This window comes from Apium graveolens, chromosome 9 (assembly GCF_009905375.1).
Source record: "Apium graveolens cultivar Ventura chromosome 9, ASM990537v1, whole genome shotgun sequence".
Classification (NCBI taxonomy): Eukaryota; Viridiplantae; Streptophyta; class Magnoliopsida; order Apiales; family Apiaceae; genus Apium; species Apium graveolens.
In genome coordinates, this window is record NC_133655.1 from 254,086,337 (window position 1) to 254,103,700 (window position 17,364).

A 17,364-nucleotide genomic window follows, 5' to 3' on the forward strand; every position below is an offset into this window, starting at 1 on the left:
AATAAAGCCCCGAATCTGTTCTTTGAATTCAGGTACCTTGAGTCGATTCGTCCCACTTCCATTATTAGAACATGATGAGGAATTTACCGCCATATATTTTATCTCCATAAAAAGAGGGGAAAATAGTTCAACTATAAGAACTAGGACCAAACTGAGAGTTAGCAAGATAGACAAAGATGGATTTGTGAATGAGAAGTAAAAATTCCCTATCTTTATAGGAATGAGCGGAATAATGGCAAATTGCTCAAGTGGGCTGTGTATCATTCAGACTTTGCATTTTCTCTCCCGCTTCTTGCTCTTTGAAGAAAGACTTGTGGGAAGTTGGATTTGTCCAACCAAGACAAGAAAGACATGGGAAAGATTCTTTCTTTTCCAAAGAAAGCTCTTCTAAACTCGCACCTTTCTTAAGCTTAAGACTACCAAGCCCACCCGAACCATTCTTAAGACCACCAAGCCCATCTACCATAGTTGCAGCACTGACCTCTTTTGTTTCCTGTGTGAATGCTGTCTGCTTGTAGGCCTGCTATCCGATGCTATATTTTTTTTCTTTTTCCCCGAGCCTGTGTTTTTTTTATGAGTGTGTAAGGCTTGGCTCATCAAGTGGTGGATGTAATAGATAGGGCTTTAGATAAGTACTCTAGTAGTAGTAATTATGAATAGGAACCCGGAACACAAGCTGGACATGTTGATGGGACAATTGCATTGCCCTTCATTTCTTTAAAAAGCTTACCGCTCCTCCTAAAATAAAAGACAAGAACTATAAGTTAGTAAAGAAGTGGAGATTCTTTTTCTGCTAAGCGGAAGCATCCAAAGCAAAGGTAAACGGCTAACTAAGCAAAGCACTAGGTACGGTCAGCCTTAGACAAGACAATCATTCACACCTGACTTTCTCTATCTTAACTTTTTCTATAGCTAGTCCTATTGAGTAAGGGGTCGGTTCATCCTACCTAACAACAGGAAGCAGAACGAGAACTCTTAGCAGTTTCAAGTACCGATCTGTTCATCCAACTCGAAATATCGTAAGAGAATAAAAAGAATCTTACGCCCAACAACTCCCATGTCTTTCTCGGTCGGACCGACCATAAATTTCGTTCCAAGTCTTTATGCATTTTTAGAACAAGAAGCAGTTTTGAATTTTTTTGAATAAACAAGATGACAAGACTTTTTCAGGAACTGGAGAAGGGGGAACTTCTCAGTCTTGTTCAATCCCTTCAATTTGTTATAGCAGTCTTACTCGTAGTTATTATAGTCTTACTTTTCTGGGTTGTGTATATTTGCTATATACTTTTGCGTAATAATATAGTAGCGAGAGAAATTCTCGATAAGCGGAGCTTTGAATACATTTTAAAGCAAATCGAGCAGGGGAACAGACTGCCCTCCGTAGACGTAGGTACAAACTACATCAAAATTTCCCCTTCGGAGGTACCGCCTTTGAAGAAAACTAAAATGGAGGCGCCCGAGAAAGAGCCGTAAAGGCAAGGCGCTTGAAACAGCAATTCCCCCGCCCAGTTCTGCTTGCCTAGATCTCTTATTTCCCGCGTAGTCCGTCGGTCAAACCAACGATTCTCTTCTCACAAAGTAATAGATAGATCTTTTTCTAGTTAGACTTCTATCAATGCAATGAAATAACCATCCCTTCCTATTTGTTTGTGAGGAAAGACCTCACCTACTCTCTTCCAATTCATTATATTATAAGGAAAAGTGCACCGGGCCGCTTAGGCGGAATAGGCAAGCGGTGTGCTTTCTTTACTTTAAGAGTTGTCAGGATACACAATAGAAAAGAGAATGAAATGACTATAAGGAACCAACGATTCTCTCTTCTTAAACAACCTATATTCTCCATACTTAATCAGCATTTGATAAATTATCCAACCCCGAGCAATCTTAATTATTGGGCGGGGTTCGGTCCGTTAGCTGGTATTTGTTTAGTCATTCAGATAGTGACTGGCGTTTTTTTAGCTATGCATTACACACCTCATGTGGATCTAGCTTTCAACAGCGTAGAACACATTATGAGAGATGTTGAAGGGGGCTGGTTTCTCCGTTATATGCATGCTAATGGGGCAAGTATGTTTCTCATTGTGGTTCACTTTCATATGTTTCGTAGTCTATATTATGGGAGTTATAGCATTCCTAGGGAATTTGTTCGGTGTAGCGGAGTTGTAATCTTTCTATTAATGATTGTGACAGCTTTTATAGGATACGTACCACCTTGGGGTCAGATGAGCTTTTGGGGAGCTACAGTAATTACAAGCTTAGCTAGCGCCATACCTGTAGTAGGAGATACCATAGTGACTTGGCTTTGGGGCGGTTTCTCCGTGGGCAATGCCACCTTAAATCGTTTTTTTAGTCTTCATTATTTACTCCCCTTTCTTTTAGTAGGCGCCAGTATTATTCATCTGGGCGCATTGCATCAATATGAATCAAATAATCCATTAGGTATAAATTCATATACGGATAAAATTGCTTCTTACCCTTATTATTATGTAAAGGATCTAGTAGGTTGGGTAGCTTTTGCTATCTTTTCTTCCATTTTCATTTTTTATGCTCCTAATGTTTTGGGGCATCCCGACAATTATATACCTGCTAATTAGATGCCCACCCCGCCTCATATTGTGCCGGAATGGTATTTCCTACCGATCCATGCCATTCTTCGTAGTATACCTAACAAAGCGGGAGGTGTAGCCGCAATAGCACTAGTTTTTATATGTCTGTTGGCTTTACCCTTTTTAAATCAAAGTATGTATGTACGTAGTGCAAAATTTCGCCCGATTTACCATATAATATATTTGTTGTTTTTGGCGGATCGCTTACTACTAGGTTGGATCGGATATCAACCTGTGGAGGCACCATTTGTGACTATTGGACAAATTTCTCCTTTTGTCTTCTTCTTGTTCTTTGCCATAATGCCCATTCCGGGACGAGTTCAAAGAGAAAATCCTAATTATTTCAAAGAGAACTAATTATTCCAAGGATTAGACCGATCACACCTGAAAATAGAAAAATTATGACACCAATAATTTACGAGTGAGTATGACACCAAGAATGTACAAGCGGATGAGTTTGATAGTGGGTTATGTTGAGATATAGCTTTCTAGAGTTTGATAGTGGGTTATGTTGAGATATAGCTTTCTAGAGTTAGAGAGGTGGAAATGCTGATTGGGCGGCTGAACATGTACACAAAAGGCTCTGCAAGACCTATTCTCAAGCAGGCGAACAAGCTTGACGCGAAGAAGTAGAAGCTCAGTCTATAGCTCCTAAACGAACAGACGAATCAGCTCTCTACTAGGGCACATGACTATCAATCTTCTCGTCGAGAAGAAGAGTGCCAATCTCTCGGCAAGGTTAAGTGCTAGCATTACGCTAGTTTACCGCGTATATGATGTTGTCTACGGGTCATCTAGGTCTTTGATCCGCTTAAAAGGTGTAGTAGAATCAGTCTTATCTTCTCTTCTAGAATCATTTGTATCCTGCTCTCGTGCACTTCTATTCAACAGGAGAAACTTTTACTTTGAATAGAAGGATCAGTGCCCGTAGCAGTCCTGGAGTTAGGTTATGATGGTCGTGAGGCGCATTCTCTTTTCAAGAATCTCTTCCCTGCTCTTGTTCCGGGCTAAGGATGTTACCGAAGGTGAGGGCCTTTCCCGCTAGGGCAGTGAAGTTCAGTGCTAAATGACCGAACGAACGTATCTGGTTGCGAGTCTTCTCCTACTGAGAACAGAGCTGCTGGGTGAATTCTGCTCTGATTCCTGAAAATGGTTATCCGTGTTGTGTTCTTAACCTTTGCTGTAGTTCATTTCCTTTGTCTTAAGTGATCTATTAGAGAGCTTCCCTGTGACCACCCGAAAGGTAAGAAAGAGATGCTCCGCGTAGCTAACCCCAAGTCTGGTAGCCTTTGAAAATAGGTTTCTGACGTAACTGCCTATCATGCCAAGCTTTACGCTGTTGCTCTTGCACTAGGAGGTTGCCATCTTCCTCGGGATGGATCAATTTGTGTAAACGATCGCTTTCTATGTCTCCCAATCGATGCGGTACTGCCAATCGTAGACTGGTGACCGGGGAATGAGAGCTTCAGCTCCATACACCATGATGAATTGAGTGTTTCAATTCGTTGTTTTTTAGGTTCTTTGTGTATATGCCCAACTGTAGGTCACCTATGTGACCAATCCTCACCATTGGTTTCACAGCACTGAGTAAGCATACTAATTAAGACCGAGTTGGTTTCTTTTTCCTGTCCATTCGCTCTAGGTAATGTAATATGGGCTCGACTTCCTTTGAGCTATGAGAAATGAATAGGGCTTAACAGCGCCTTCTTCTTTTTTTATCTTGACCGGGATCTCATAAGTATGGCTACAAAGAGAACTATGGAGCCTAGCTGAAAGCTTGACAAGGCCTATCCGCCTTAGTGTATTCGGGCACCCAACCACTCGCGGAAAGAATGGGGCATTCAAAACCAGACATAGATTCCTTCTCCCAGGTTTGCTATGAGGTAACCGCACGTCTTGATGCTGGCAGTCAAGAAGGCAAAGAGTTTACTTCGACTTCCGAAGTGTAAAGAGTTGACCTTCCTTGAAATGAAAAGAAAGAAGTGCTAAGGAGAGGTTGGGAAGGAGGGACTTCGCTAAATAGGGCCTGTGTAAAGTGTTTTTCACGGACATCCATCTGAATTCAATCCATTTAAGAATCAGAAGAAAGTGAGCGGCAAATGATCCAATACCGGACCTGGCGAATATCCGTCTCTCAATCCCGGGATTCCATTCCAAATTATGCATTTACTGACCGCACTATCTTTCTTGATTCGCTGGGAGAGAGTGGAGGGCCAAGGTTCGTTGGCAAGTACTTCCTTTCTATTAGTGCCACCGGAAAGGATGAAAAGAGATAAGATGCTGGTGGTAAAAGAAAGAAAGAAGACAGATTAAGTTAGTGTTCCGTGAGTGACAGATAGCTGCCTGACGGGGGAAGGGGGGATATGACTTGGAAGCTGCCTTTTCTTGTCAGCCCAATGAAGATGGCATGAATAGTTGGAGTTGGTGCTTCTCCGTTCGAAAGTAAGAACAACTTCCATTTGACCGCTTTCACGCTTCCTGAATCCAGCCGGTGAATCTAATATGAATAGTTCGCCAGGGGGAATTTGATCTTCAGGTAAGGTGCGTATTGTATAGGATAAAAGGCCGCGAATAGGCCTCCTCTCCACCTAGGCGAAAGATAGGGCTAGAGGCGAGCGCTGGAAAGATAGGACTTTCCGAACAAGCCTAAAGCTTGAATGAGACACCGGGCATCTATCTTCTTTTCTTTCACATTTCCCAAAACTCATTCGATTGCTCGTGACGGGCTAGAGAAAGGTGGGGGTAGGGACTTTTGATGTAAGGTAAGATGCTAGCGGTCTAACTCGGGCAAACAGATGAGCCGAGTAGGTAGGCTTCTATCCGACAGGGTTTGATGGTTGATATCGGATAGGAAGAGAGAGATGACATTTCTAGTGAACCCAAGAAAGGAATGTAATCGAAGAGGCCAGCGTAAAAGCACAGAAAGGGAAGCAACTTGTCCACAAGCTTGATGTTCAAATAGTGGTCTTTTTTCCTAGTAGCTAGTTTTGACCTAGTTCAGCTACTCGAGGGCAAATCAATGTTCATAAGGCACGGAGAGACGTTAGGCGAGAAAGAGTTTCAAGTAAGGTTTGAAATCTGCTCTGTTCTAGTTCATAAGTGAAGGAAGAAAGCTAGGCTTCGTCTCTGTCTAAGGCAGGCAGGTGAATCCGTTACTTCAAATAGAATAGAGGTAGCTCACTTCTGTGTTCAAGTGAAAGAAATAAAGGTTGATAAATCCTTCCATCCGATCCCTCTCTTTTATATGCCGATCTCAGCAAGCAGTACCAGAAAAAGGGAGTGAAGGTTAGCAGACTTGGTTGCCTGCCGCGGGGCCCCTTTGAAACCAACTAAGTCAAGCTCAATTACACAAAGCTACGCATAACTTCAATCTGGGGGCACTCCCGGACATCTGCAACGTCCTCCCAAAGGGCACTAGGAGACTAGACATATTACGTTACGGGCACTGGATCTCGGTTTTCCTCGTTAGCAGCAATTAATGAGATGAAGACATCTGAAACCGGTCACGTGGCAGGCGAACAAATCCCAATGAATTGTAATGCAGCTGTTGACGAGTGTATGCTCGGTGACTGGTATCAGAGCGGGATGTCTACTCGTACGGGAAAATCCTTTCGAGGAAGATTAACCGATTATCAACGAAACGAGTTGCTACTACAGTTGGTGGAGCAATTCCAGGGCATGAATGAACAACTCCGTAGCCTGAATGCTCGTGTGGGAGATCTATAATCTGAAGCAGCAGCCTCAGTTTACAGGAAACTTGGCGGTCAATCATGAAGGAGAATCATCCGGAGGAAAGACTAATAAGGAAGGAGATGCTGAACAAGGTGAACAACAAGAGGACCAGCCACCTAATCTAGTTCCGAGACGGGAAGTCCGGGTTGGCAGGCCCCCACAAGTGCCACAAACTCCCTTCTTAGATTAGACTGGAATGGGGAAGTTGCTTGAAAGAGATTACTATGAGCCTTATGACACTGAAGAAGACATCACAAAGAAGGTGAAAGTAGGCGTTCCATATTTTAATGGTAGACTAAATCCAACAACCTTTGCCGATTGGTTGTCTGCGATTGATGAGCCTTTTTTTTTATTGGTATGACATGTCGGATGAGCGGCGAGTTCGGTTTGTTAAGATGAAGCTAGTGAGCCTCGCGAAGGTGCGGTGGAACGGTTTTGAAGGTGATATAAGAAGATTGGGACAACCACCAATAGCTACTTGGCAAGAGATGAAGGCAAAGCTTCGAGAGAAATACATGCCGCCTAATTACCACGACAAGTTATTTTAACAACTTTTCAATCTCAAGCAAGGCAACATGACAGTAGCGGAGTACATGCAAAGGTTTGACGAACTCAAGACTCGGAGTCAAATTGTTGAAGATCCTCGCCACACTTTGGCTAGATTCAAATCTGGCCTGAGGTTCGATATAAGGAAAGAGTTGCTTCGGCAACCCCCTTCTGGTGTGGAACATGCTTTTCAAGTGGCCTTAGATATGGAGGAGTATTTACGGGTGCCAACCGTCAAGAAAATAACTTACCAAGCTGGGGAGATAGCAGCAAGGGGCTTACTGATGGCAACCGAACTGCTAGGACAACACCTCTCCAACAAAGTCCAGCCTGCAGGTGGAACAAGAAGAACAGCTTCAACAAGAAGGAGCAGAAAATGAGGAAGATGAAGAGAATCCAGAGTTCAATGCAGACGACTTGGCGGATTCTGACGTAGATACCTCCCCTGCTATGGTGGTTCGGCTCTCGCTGCCCTGAGAAGTAAGATTGGAAGAGAACAACCATCTTTCAAACACTTGTCACCTGCGGCAAAGAATTACGGAAGCTGGTCATTGATGGTGGGAGTTGCATGAATGTGGTTTCAGCCTCTACAGTTGAGATATAGAAGCTTCCTACCGAGCCACATCCAAAACCATATCATGTCGCATGGATCAACAAAACTACCATACCGGTAACTCAATGCTGTTTAGTTTCTATTTTCTGGTCATTAGAAAGATTCTATTTGGTGTGATGTTGTTCCCATGAATGTTACACACGTATTATGGGGTCGACCTTGGCTCTATGGTCGTGATGTGTATCATTGTGGTAGAGAGAATACTTCCCATTTTATGTGCAAGGCTAAGGATGTTACTCTCTACCCAAAGAGTACTGAAGAAAATGAAGAAATCTAGTGTTTCCGTGAGCAGTAAGCAGCAGATCTCCCCTTCTTTTTGGAAAGCTGGTGGCCAGCGTGTGAATTCTTTCAAGGCAAGGGGCGGCCTGATTCGACATTGTTGTTTACTCTGATCCGGTCGAGGTGGTTTTCGTTTACCAGCGCGTAGGTGGTCTAAGTTCCTATGACCGAGTCTTTCTAGCCCCTGTGAACATCTTTTCTTAATGTATTAAAGAGGGCCTCTCTAACCGGTTAAAAGTGGTGGGTGTCCACTAACGGCCATTCCTGGCTCGGCTCCGATAACGCAATTCCGGGAGGAGTCGGTAGTTGGGCACTGGATCCCTTCGGATCTGGAGAACGTGTGACGGCTGGGTCGGGGTTTGGTGAACCAACAGGTCGCTCCTCTAGTTGAAGTATCGGGCCCCTTTTTCGTTGCCTAGGTTACACCTTCGGAATACCCCAGAAGGGAATTTTGCTCTACTTCCCCCAATCTTCACTTTACGCCACGCCGACTCCCCTTTCGTCATAAGGCATGGAATTAGACCAAGGGGAATCTCCATAGGAACGGAGTCCCTTAGATTTCGCACATAGGAGATCGAGACACAGCCCCAGGGCTATGGGGAAAGATGTAGATGTAGATCGATCGCCCTAGATAGACAACTACATAGAGGGTCTCTACAAGTATATATATTCTTTTATTTAGTTCTCCCCGTAAGATCAATATCACAACCAATGAGGTCTGCAAGTTTCACATCTAAGTAAGACCCGATCCGATAGTTTACGGTATAGATAGATATATAGTTAACAACAACATTCTAAAAAAGATATTAATAGATATCGGTAGTTGTCCGGTCGTACCCAAACAATAATATTCCAGAGGGAAATGCACCTAAGATCAAATATTTCGAACCGGCTTCCGTGGAAAATTCAGACTTTCTTTTTGATGCTGCGATCACATAAAAACATAAACTTTGAGGCTCAATAGCTAAATACATGGCAATTGAATCATAAGCCGAGATCATAAAGAGCATACTGCGAGTAGGAAGTGGAATTAATACAATGGATTCAGAAGCATCAAACCTCTCTTGTTCGGAAGAATCGAAACACATCGAAATGGTACCAGCCGTGCTTAATAATAGAAGGATTTGGCAGAAATATGTAAAATTGTCCCTCCTAAAAAGATTATTCCAGAATAAATGGGCAATAGTTAGAAGAGGTGCGCCAGCGGCGAGCAGAAGCAAGGTTATTAGATGCCTCAGGAAAGCCCGGCCAGAACCACACGTGCAAGTTTCCCTGCATGTGGCTCGTCCGTGATAACTTCTTCGGATTTGCGTGAACTAGCGGACCGATCACTAAGTGGGGATGCTCCCTCCAGCATGAGCGAACCTTTTCGGAACTGGTTAGGAATGGGCGCCACTATCCCAGCCTGGATCCAGCCAGGTTCTATTGATCATGTCCCCTTCCCAACAGTTGTACCTTGTCTTGGGGCGTCTTTGGCTTTACGAGAGAAAACTCGCCGGAGAAAGCCAGGTTCCGTAGGTAAGCTCTATTTGGCCCGGAGCATTTATTCCCCATAACGAATAGGCTAGCACTATCTCTTCAAATTACCTATCCTGTACTCGATAAGGTCCCTCAGTTCCTCGGCAGCACCTCGAGGCGCATATTTAGTTGTCTTACATGAGACTCGGGATATTCCCCACTCCATGGCACCTTTCGCTCATCCATTCCGCCCGCCCGTCCAGACGCGGCGCCCTTTCTCATTATCATCTACCGCCCTTTCTTTCCTCCCGGCTATTCACGCATGAAGATCGTCGTATGTATGCTCGACTTCGGTTGGCGGTGCTATAGGTAGGAGTACATTATGGCAGGATCAGTCACCCGGGCAAACCAACCCTCCTCCAAGAAGAATTGTGCTATGTCCCCCCGATCCCTATAGAGCGAAAGAGCTGCCTGGTGATCCCTAGGTTACAGCACGTTCGGTCGTTAACTCCTCGCGCCGCTGCCGCCGTTTCTAGGACCGACCGACGCCTCACCTGCACAGGTACCTACGTAGTGTCGGTCGCACATTCAACATAGCGTTCGGACTCATGTGCCTTCCAGAACCAGGGGTCTTCGAGCCTGCTGCGTACGATTAGCCAGCCTTGCGGCGGCAAAAGGATTAGACGTTACCCCATGCTACGGTTCCCTGCGGTCCGAACCCGGTGCCGCATTAGGTTAGGGAGCTGGGCGATAATAGCTGCTCCGCATCCCAAAGCGCGCTGCCCTCCTAGGCGCGCAACACTAAGTAATCCAAGCCTAACCCACATTACTGACTAACGGTGGATAATCATATTTCTTAGACGTACTAAATACAACTCCATGAATGAGCAAAATGAAGGTTGCATTAATGATAAAGATCTCTGGGGAAACCGCTAAAAAAAGATTGAACATGTGAGAGGATCCGAACGAATTCTGCTTTCATTTCCCCCGTCAGGAGCACAGAGTTACTTACGTTACGGTCTTCCGCAGGCAGGCTGCACTCTAGGCGGCTAGGAGGGCTCGCTAGACCAGCAGAGGGATATGGAAAGAATGAAAAACCTATGGGAGGGTTCTACTTTCTTTTCTTGTCCCAATCGCGTAGTATCCAAAAAAATCGCCACGTCCCCAGGAGCGCTTTTCTGTACCATTGAAGCCGAGCCTTGAGACGGGCATAGCCCTATAGCCGTTATAAGAAAACGCACTATAAAGCGGAAGCTCTTGATTTCCCAAACCACCCATTCCAGTTTGAGGCTCATCAGAACCACAAAGAAGAAAGGCGGCTGCGCTATCAAGTCACGATCCGGTCGTAAAACAAAGCGCATAAGGCAAGAAAATGCGTAAAAAACAATAAATAGCAACAACAGTCTCTGTCTCTCTAGGTCTATATAGCAGGACTATTTTAGTTATATGCCCCACTACAGCTTCTCATCTCTTCTTGAGAATCCAGGAAGTTCTTCCAAGAACTACTAGCGGAGGTATTGATCGAGTATAGCCGAGCAATTAAGGCCTTCTCCTCGATACTAATCTAGCCTTTTGAGACTAAGTGTTCGAAAGGGGCACCACTCCATGATCGCACTCTGTCTTCGTTCTCATAAGTCACTTTAGGACGATCAAGAAAATAATAAAGCAGGATTGTTACTACGGGTACAGGTTCTGAAACAAGTAGATTATTTCAATCACTTAATTCTCAACGATCTGATCACGCACCCCGCTTACTTTTTATCTCTTTTACCAATGATCAGTAGATTGAGCACTAACTGAATCTCGATAAAGAAGGAGAAGAAGTAGAATCAATCAACGACGCCTAGATCATGAAAGGGGCATACCATCTGCCCTACAATCCTTTCTTTCTTCTCTTACGAAATGGATAGTTAGAGAGAAAGAGAACTCCCAAGGCGTGATCTATTCTATTAGATTCTATTAGATGAAAAGGTCCTATCAGTACTATTGGATTAACTGTCCTTCTCTCTTTGATGCCATCTTATTCTATGTCATTTGTCCGGATTGTGCCCGACCTCCTCTACCCCCGAATCCCTTGACCACGCCCCGCTCCGGGGATCACTGAATGAGAGGGACACCCGGCCCTTCCCCAACCTATAGGAAGATAACGAAAGGGAGACAAGAGACAACCTATAACACAAGCATCTATCTGATTCGTTATGCAAGAGTGAGTACTGACCTCGCGGATGGAGAGGGATTCGAACCCCCGGTATTCCTATCAATACTTCGGTTTTCAAGACCGACTCTTTCAACCGCTCAGACATCCATCCTCTTCTGTTACCTACTTTGACTCATATCTTCGGTATACCTCAATACAAGACAAACACAGGAAAGGATATTCAACCAAAACCGGGCTATCGCCCTATCTAAGCAGGTTGACCCTATCCTCTACGGAAGTCATTTTTTCATCTATTTCTTTCAGTTTCTGTGTCTATCGCTATCGCCCTATTATCTCTCAATTGCCTATCCTTTATAGTAAAGTATAGATGAGGGGGAGTACCTTAGCAGTAGCTTCCAACACTTAAGATTGACCTCCTCGCGTTGGACTTAGTTGGAAAGGTAGGGCATGTCCCTTGCTTGCAAACTTCTTTAGTAAGGCGGTTTGGAGGCCCCATTCCTCACGTTTACCGTTGTCCCCAGACTTCACTCTTTCAACACTTGTATACTTTCTAAAGAGTCAGGCATGCCCCTGTCCCTGTCTCTTAAAGCCCTATCAGGCTTCCCCTTGTTTGCCGATTGAAGAAAGCCTTATATGGTCTCAAACAAGCGAGAAAAGCCCTATCTATCTTATTAGTCAAGCCTAAAGGTAAAGGCCCTGCAAGAAAACTAAAGCGCTAACGAGCGAGTGAAGTATACGTAACGAGGCATTAGAGCAACGGCTTTCAGCTCAATCCGTTGCTTGTTGCCCCTTATGGTATGGAGAACTGCTCAAGTTTCGCGCAAGTTGCTTAATCCATTGCTTTCGAGCCTACGCTTGCTGGGTAGTGAAGTGGTCCGTGAAGGTTAAATAAGACTTGTGTTAAGCAAGCAGAGTAGTCAAGCCAGATAGGCAAAAAAGGCAAGAAGCTGTTTTTGTTCGATCGACGGAATCCCTCGTACTTTCACTGCTGTGGGCCGGCTTTCATAAAGCACCTTTGGTCAGCAGCTACTATTGGGATGATAAAAATTCGACAATGAAACTCTTTAAGCAATGATCTTATCTATGTCATTCTCTTGGCGCCATACAAAAGACGACTTTTGAGAGTCACTTAGCCCCTTGACTTCTTCTCTCAAAAAAGACGCTGTGCGGGCAAGTCGATCAAATTAAGAGCGGGGAGGGGATGTTTACAGTTGTTGTAGTACGACTTTTCATTTCCTGTTCGGTCTTTCAATAAGTAGTCAGCTGCGGGCTAAGTAGCCTCGTAGTCAGACTTAACATTGATTGAAGCAGCTGTTGGAGAGAAGGCACCAGTCAGATCTGCAAGCACCGGGTAGTATGCAGCGGCAGTTTTTAATTATACAATGTGTACTCGTAGTCTTACTTTTAACGGTAGTCAGCTGTCCTCATTCTCCTCTTTGATGAATGTGGTATCGAGGTTCGGTTCATTTGGAAAAAAAGAGGTAAGTCTTAGGGGAGACCATGCAAATGGTTGAATTGATGGCTTCGCTTCGATCTTTTCGACTGAACCTGAAGGAGACTTCGATCATTCAACTTTAGCTTCTGAAGGAATCATGTCACTTGGAATTCCGGAAAGTGAATCTTCTCTTTCAGATTCTGGCCTTGGTAGAACTTGTCTTTGATTGGGATTTCGGTTAAAAAGATGTTAGGCTGGTTCCTCATGTGCCTAAAAAGCCGAGGCAATCCCGATTGAAGCCAATTCAAGATTTTCCTACTAAATCTTTTTTATAGAAATAGCACTCGATCAAAGGGGAGCATAAGCAAGTTCAGTGGTTGAAACCTCTGTAATCGATCGATGGGAACCTCAAAGCTGTCTGAGGCAGGAGCAAAGTCATATTAGGCACTGCCGCAGCATCAACTGGTACAAGGAAGAGGCAATGTTTTTGTTTGGCTTAGTGAACTTTGTGTTTTTCCTGAACTTCATCTTTGCAAACCTCCTGGACAGAAAGGCCAGATGTTCATCAATATCATCAGATTCATCCTGACTGGAATTGTCTTCATCCTCAGCAACTTGCTCTTTACCCTTGCTTGATTCTGATTTGCTTGTGCCAATTTTGAGACTTGGCATTGTCTTTTCCTCATTTATGGCTTCAACTTTTTCACTGTCAGCTACAAGTGCAACTGATCCTCCTTTTCTCTTTCCCTTTTCCAACAGCTCATCTTGCTCCATCTCAAGTTCATAAGTCTTCAAAATTCCATATAATCTTTCAAGTGTGAAGTCCTTATAATCTTGAGAATTTCTTAGAGAAACAGTCATAGGCTTCCATTCCTTTGGTAGAGACCTTAGAAATTTTAAATTGGAGTCCTTGACTTGGTACACTCTCCCATACAGCTTTAATCCATTCAATAGTTTCTGAAATCTGTTGAATGTATCATTCAATGATTCTCCTTCTTCAAAGTGAAAATATTCATATTGTTGAATGAGAAGCTGCATTTTGTTTTCTCTAACTTGCTCAGTGCCTTCACAGATAAGCTGCACAGTATCCCAAATTTCCTTAGCAGTTTGGCTATTAATGACATTGTCAAACATATCTTGATCCAGGCCATTAAACAAAATGTTCATGGCTTTCTTGTCCTTGTGGACCTCTTCAATATCTTCAACAGTCCATTCTGCCTTTGGCTTGGGAATAGACTGTCCAACAGCAACTGTAGCAGTAGCAGCTGTGGCCACCTTGTGTGGGATGTGAGGACCATTCTCAATGCAGTTGATGTAGCTTTCATCTTGAGAGAGAAGATGTAAATGCATCTTCACCTTCCAGTGATGATAGTTATCTCTTTCCAGGATTGGAATCTTTACACCAATATCCTTCTTACTCATGATGTTAGCAGAATAGATCTTTAAACTCTTTGTATGTTAAGAGCTTGCTCTGATACCAATTGTTATTCCCAGTGGACTAACAATGAGATTTACAGAAGGGGGGTTGAATGTAAATCTCAAAACTTTTTCAAGTTTTGAGCAGTTTGTAAGACTAAGTGTTTGAGTGATCAAATGTGTGTGAATTGCTTGGAGCTGATGCAGACAGATATATATTCAAACACAAATGTAATGAACACAAAGAACTTAAAAACTTTTCTGGTGGATTTGTTGTTCCACCAGAGATGTGTTATTTCAGAAAATCTGTGATTCAAAACTAAATCATAACTGCTTCCTAGTACAAACTAGATGATTTTCTCTCTTGATATTTCTAAATAGCTCAGGGAAAAATTTACATTTAATTACTAGCTACTACTTGGTTTATATTACACCAAGTTTACAAGTGAAGACAAAGATAAAGTACAATAAGACAATAGTTCTCCACTTGTTTCTGTTCCATTTTTATCCAGTGTAATATGGAATTATCTGTTGACTTTCCATTTTGAACCAGACTAAAAACGGCTGCTTTTTTTGCTGTTCCTGAAATAGGCTACCACATCTCTGTCAATCCATGTGCCTTTGTCAGCTTTGTTAACTGTCACTATCAACTGCTATGAGACTGAGCATCCGTTGAAGCTTTCATCCGTTGATGGCTTTATCCGTTGATGCTCTAGCAGTGCATCCATTGAAGCTTTCATCCGTTGATGGCTTTATCCGTTGATGCTCTAGCAGTTGAAGCTTTATCCGTTGAAGCACTTATCCGTTGATGGATATTATCCGTTGAAGCGTTAGAGACATCCGTTGAAGCTTAGTTTCTTATCCGTTGAAGGTCTTCAATATCCGTTGACACTTCTTCACTTATACAAAATTACAAGGCATGAAATATTTACAATTAGCCCTCCTATTTGTACATCCATTAGCAGTCAACATGACTGATTATCTCCTAACAACATCTAAGAATTACAGCTTGAAACCAGAGAGTGAGATGTGCTACAATACCAAACTTATTGCTAAGTAAGGCTACTCCTTCAACGGATAGCCAAGATGGTCTTATCCGTTGAGGCTACAAACACTAGATTTCTACTTAAGTGTTTTGCTGAACTTATCATCAAACTAATACACATATTCCAAACAAACCTCATGTTGTGACCCCACACTAACACACACCATAACCCGTTATAGTCTCAGAGATGAAATTGAAATAAGTACAAGTCTTTGAATCCACAATTTAAAAGTTATTACAACCCAAAAATGATTACTTGATAAGTTTACAATTAATTGTCATTATCTGCCACAAGTTATAATTATACATAATTGATTCCCAAAAGTAGAAGGTCTGATCTACAAATAGATCTACCTCTGCAGCTATAGCAGCTATGATCTCAACGGGAAGGCGCGGGGCGCTTCCCACGCTCTTGCGTTGGGTCTGCTTGAGTCTGGCCATCTTTCCTAACTGTTGTTGTGTGATGAAGAAATAAAGCAAGAGTGAGCATTACAGCTCGCAAGATAATATATAGTGTAAACAATAACGCAAGCATCTAAATGGATAACTTGCTGAAAACCTTTATCAGGTGAAAGATAATTACTTACTGGATATATGCAAAAACAAGGGTTGAAGTTATCAAATACTTCACTATACTTATATCATTTATAAAGCTACTTGAACTACCACTGTTCAAAGTATTATAGGTTTCAAAAGGTCATCCCATAGATGAGACCACAAGTTAAGACTTGAATAGATTCAAACTTTTAAATATTATTGAATGAAATAAAGTTACGAGATAATTTATTTAGTCCCGATATATATATCCACATATATATCTCTTAAACATTTCCTGGAACCTCTGTTATGTAAAGTATGAACATAGTTTGTAACATCCAATGAATTTTGGAAAGGAAAAGAATTTTGGCAAAAACCCGATATCTTGCTGAGCAGGCAAAGATACCAATAAGTAACCTTTTCTACTAGTAGATGGATGAATCCCCCACCGGTCATCACCCTGGCCACATAAGGACCTTGTGCTGGACCGCCACCCGGCCTCTTACGCGTTGATGGACTGCCACCCAGCCACTTATACTTTGATAGACCGTACCCCGGCCTGTCGCTTATGCCGACTCAATTAGAGGGACTTACTTCCCGAACGTTGGGCAAGTAATCAAATTGTTTTCTCAAAACAGCAACCACGTTGCGAATGTAAAATACACCACAAAGCCGGATCCCCCAGGTTTTGAGCGAATATTTAAATCCCCTTCGAAAGGAGGATCTTAAATATAAAAGAATGAGTTTTGGGATCCGCTCTAACTTTTAGAAATCATTTTGAAGACTCGAAAATATTTTTAAGAATGTTTGGAGTACTGCTGATTTATTAAAATAAATCAGTCCCGATATATTAGAAATATCTGAATATTATTATTTAAATAATATTCTCATAAAGATAATCCTTATAAAAATAATCGAAGTAGAAGTTTTAAAACTTATATTTGAAATGAATAATAATTAACCAAAGATATACTTATACGAAAGTACGATCTTTATTTGAATAATCCAAAATAAGTTTAATTATCGAAACATTATTCTTTAATAAAATAAAGAATATTATTAAATAATAAGCGGAGTCATAATACCTCGAATGAATATTATAAATAATATTCATTAAATAAAATAAACGGAGTCATACATCCTCAAATGAATATCCAATTAATAATCATTAAATAGAATAAACATAGTCATAAGTCCTCGAATGAATATTCAAATAATATTCGTTAAATAAAATAAAGTTATCGAATAAACCTTATTCGATCAATAGTTTTGAAAACTATATCCATATATATATAAATGTATATATAATATAATCGGGAGCATTGACTCCCGGTTTAGAAAATGTTCGCCTTTGGGTCCCCTATACTAAGGGTATACGCCACTACTGCTTATCTCTAGCATAGGTATTATGCAACTAATAAGCATTTGAACCAACAGATATATAAATCAAGAATACGAAACAGGCATGCATATATACCATATCACATGCTACAATATATCGCAAGACTTTGCTAATGACAAATATGCATTTATCACAAG

The 17,364-nt window shown here is 42.2% G+C and overlaps 1 non-coding gene across 1 annotated transcript; it reads right to left on the reverse strand.

Annotated features, from left to right (window-relative positions):
- Positions 1-11,456: 11,456 nt before the first annotated feature.
- Positions 11,457-11,543, reverse strand: TRNAS-UGA (transfer RNA serine (anticodon UGA)). The gene has a single exon. It is a non-coding gene; the product is annotated as a tRNA-Ser (tRNA).
- Between the last annotated feature and the right edge of the window lie 5,821 nt (positions 11,544-17,364).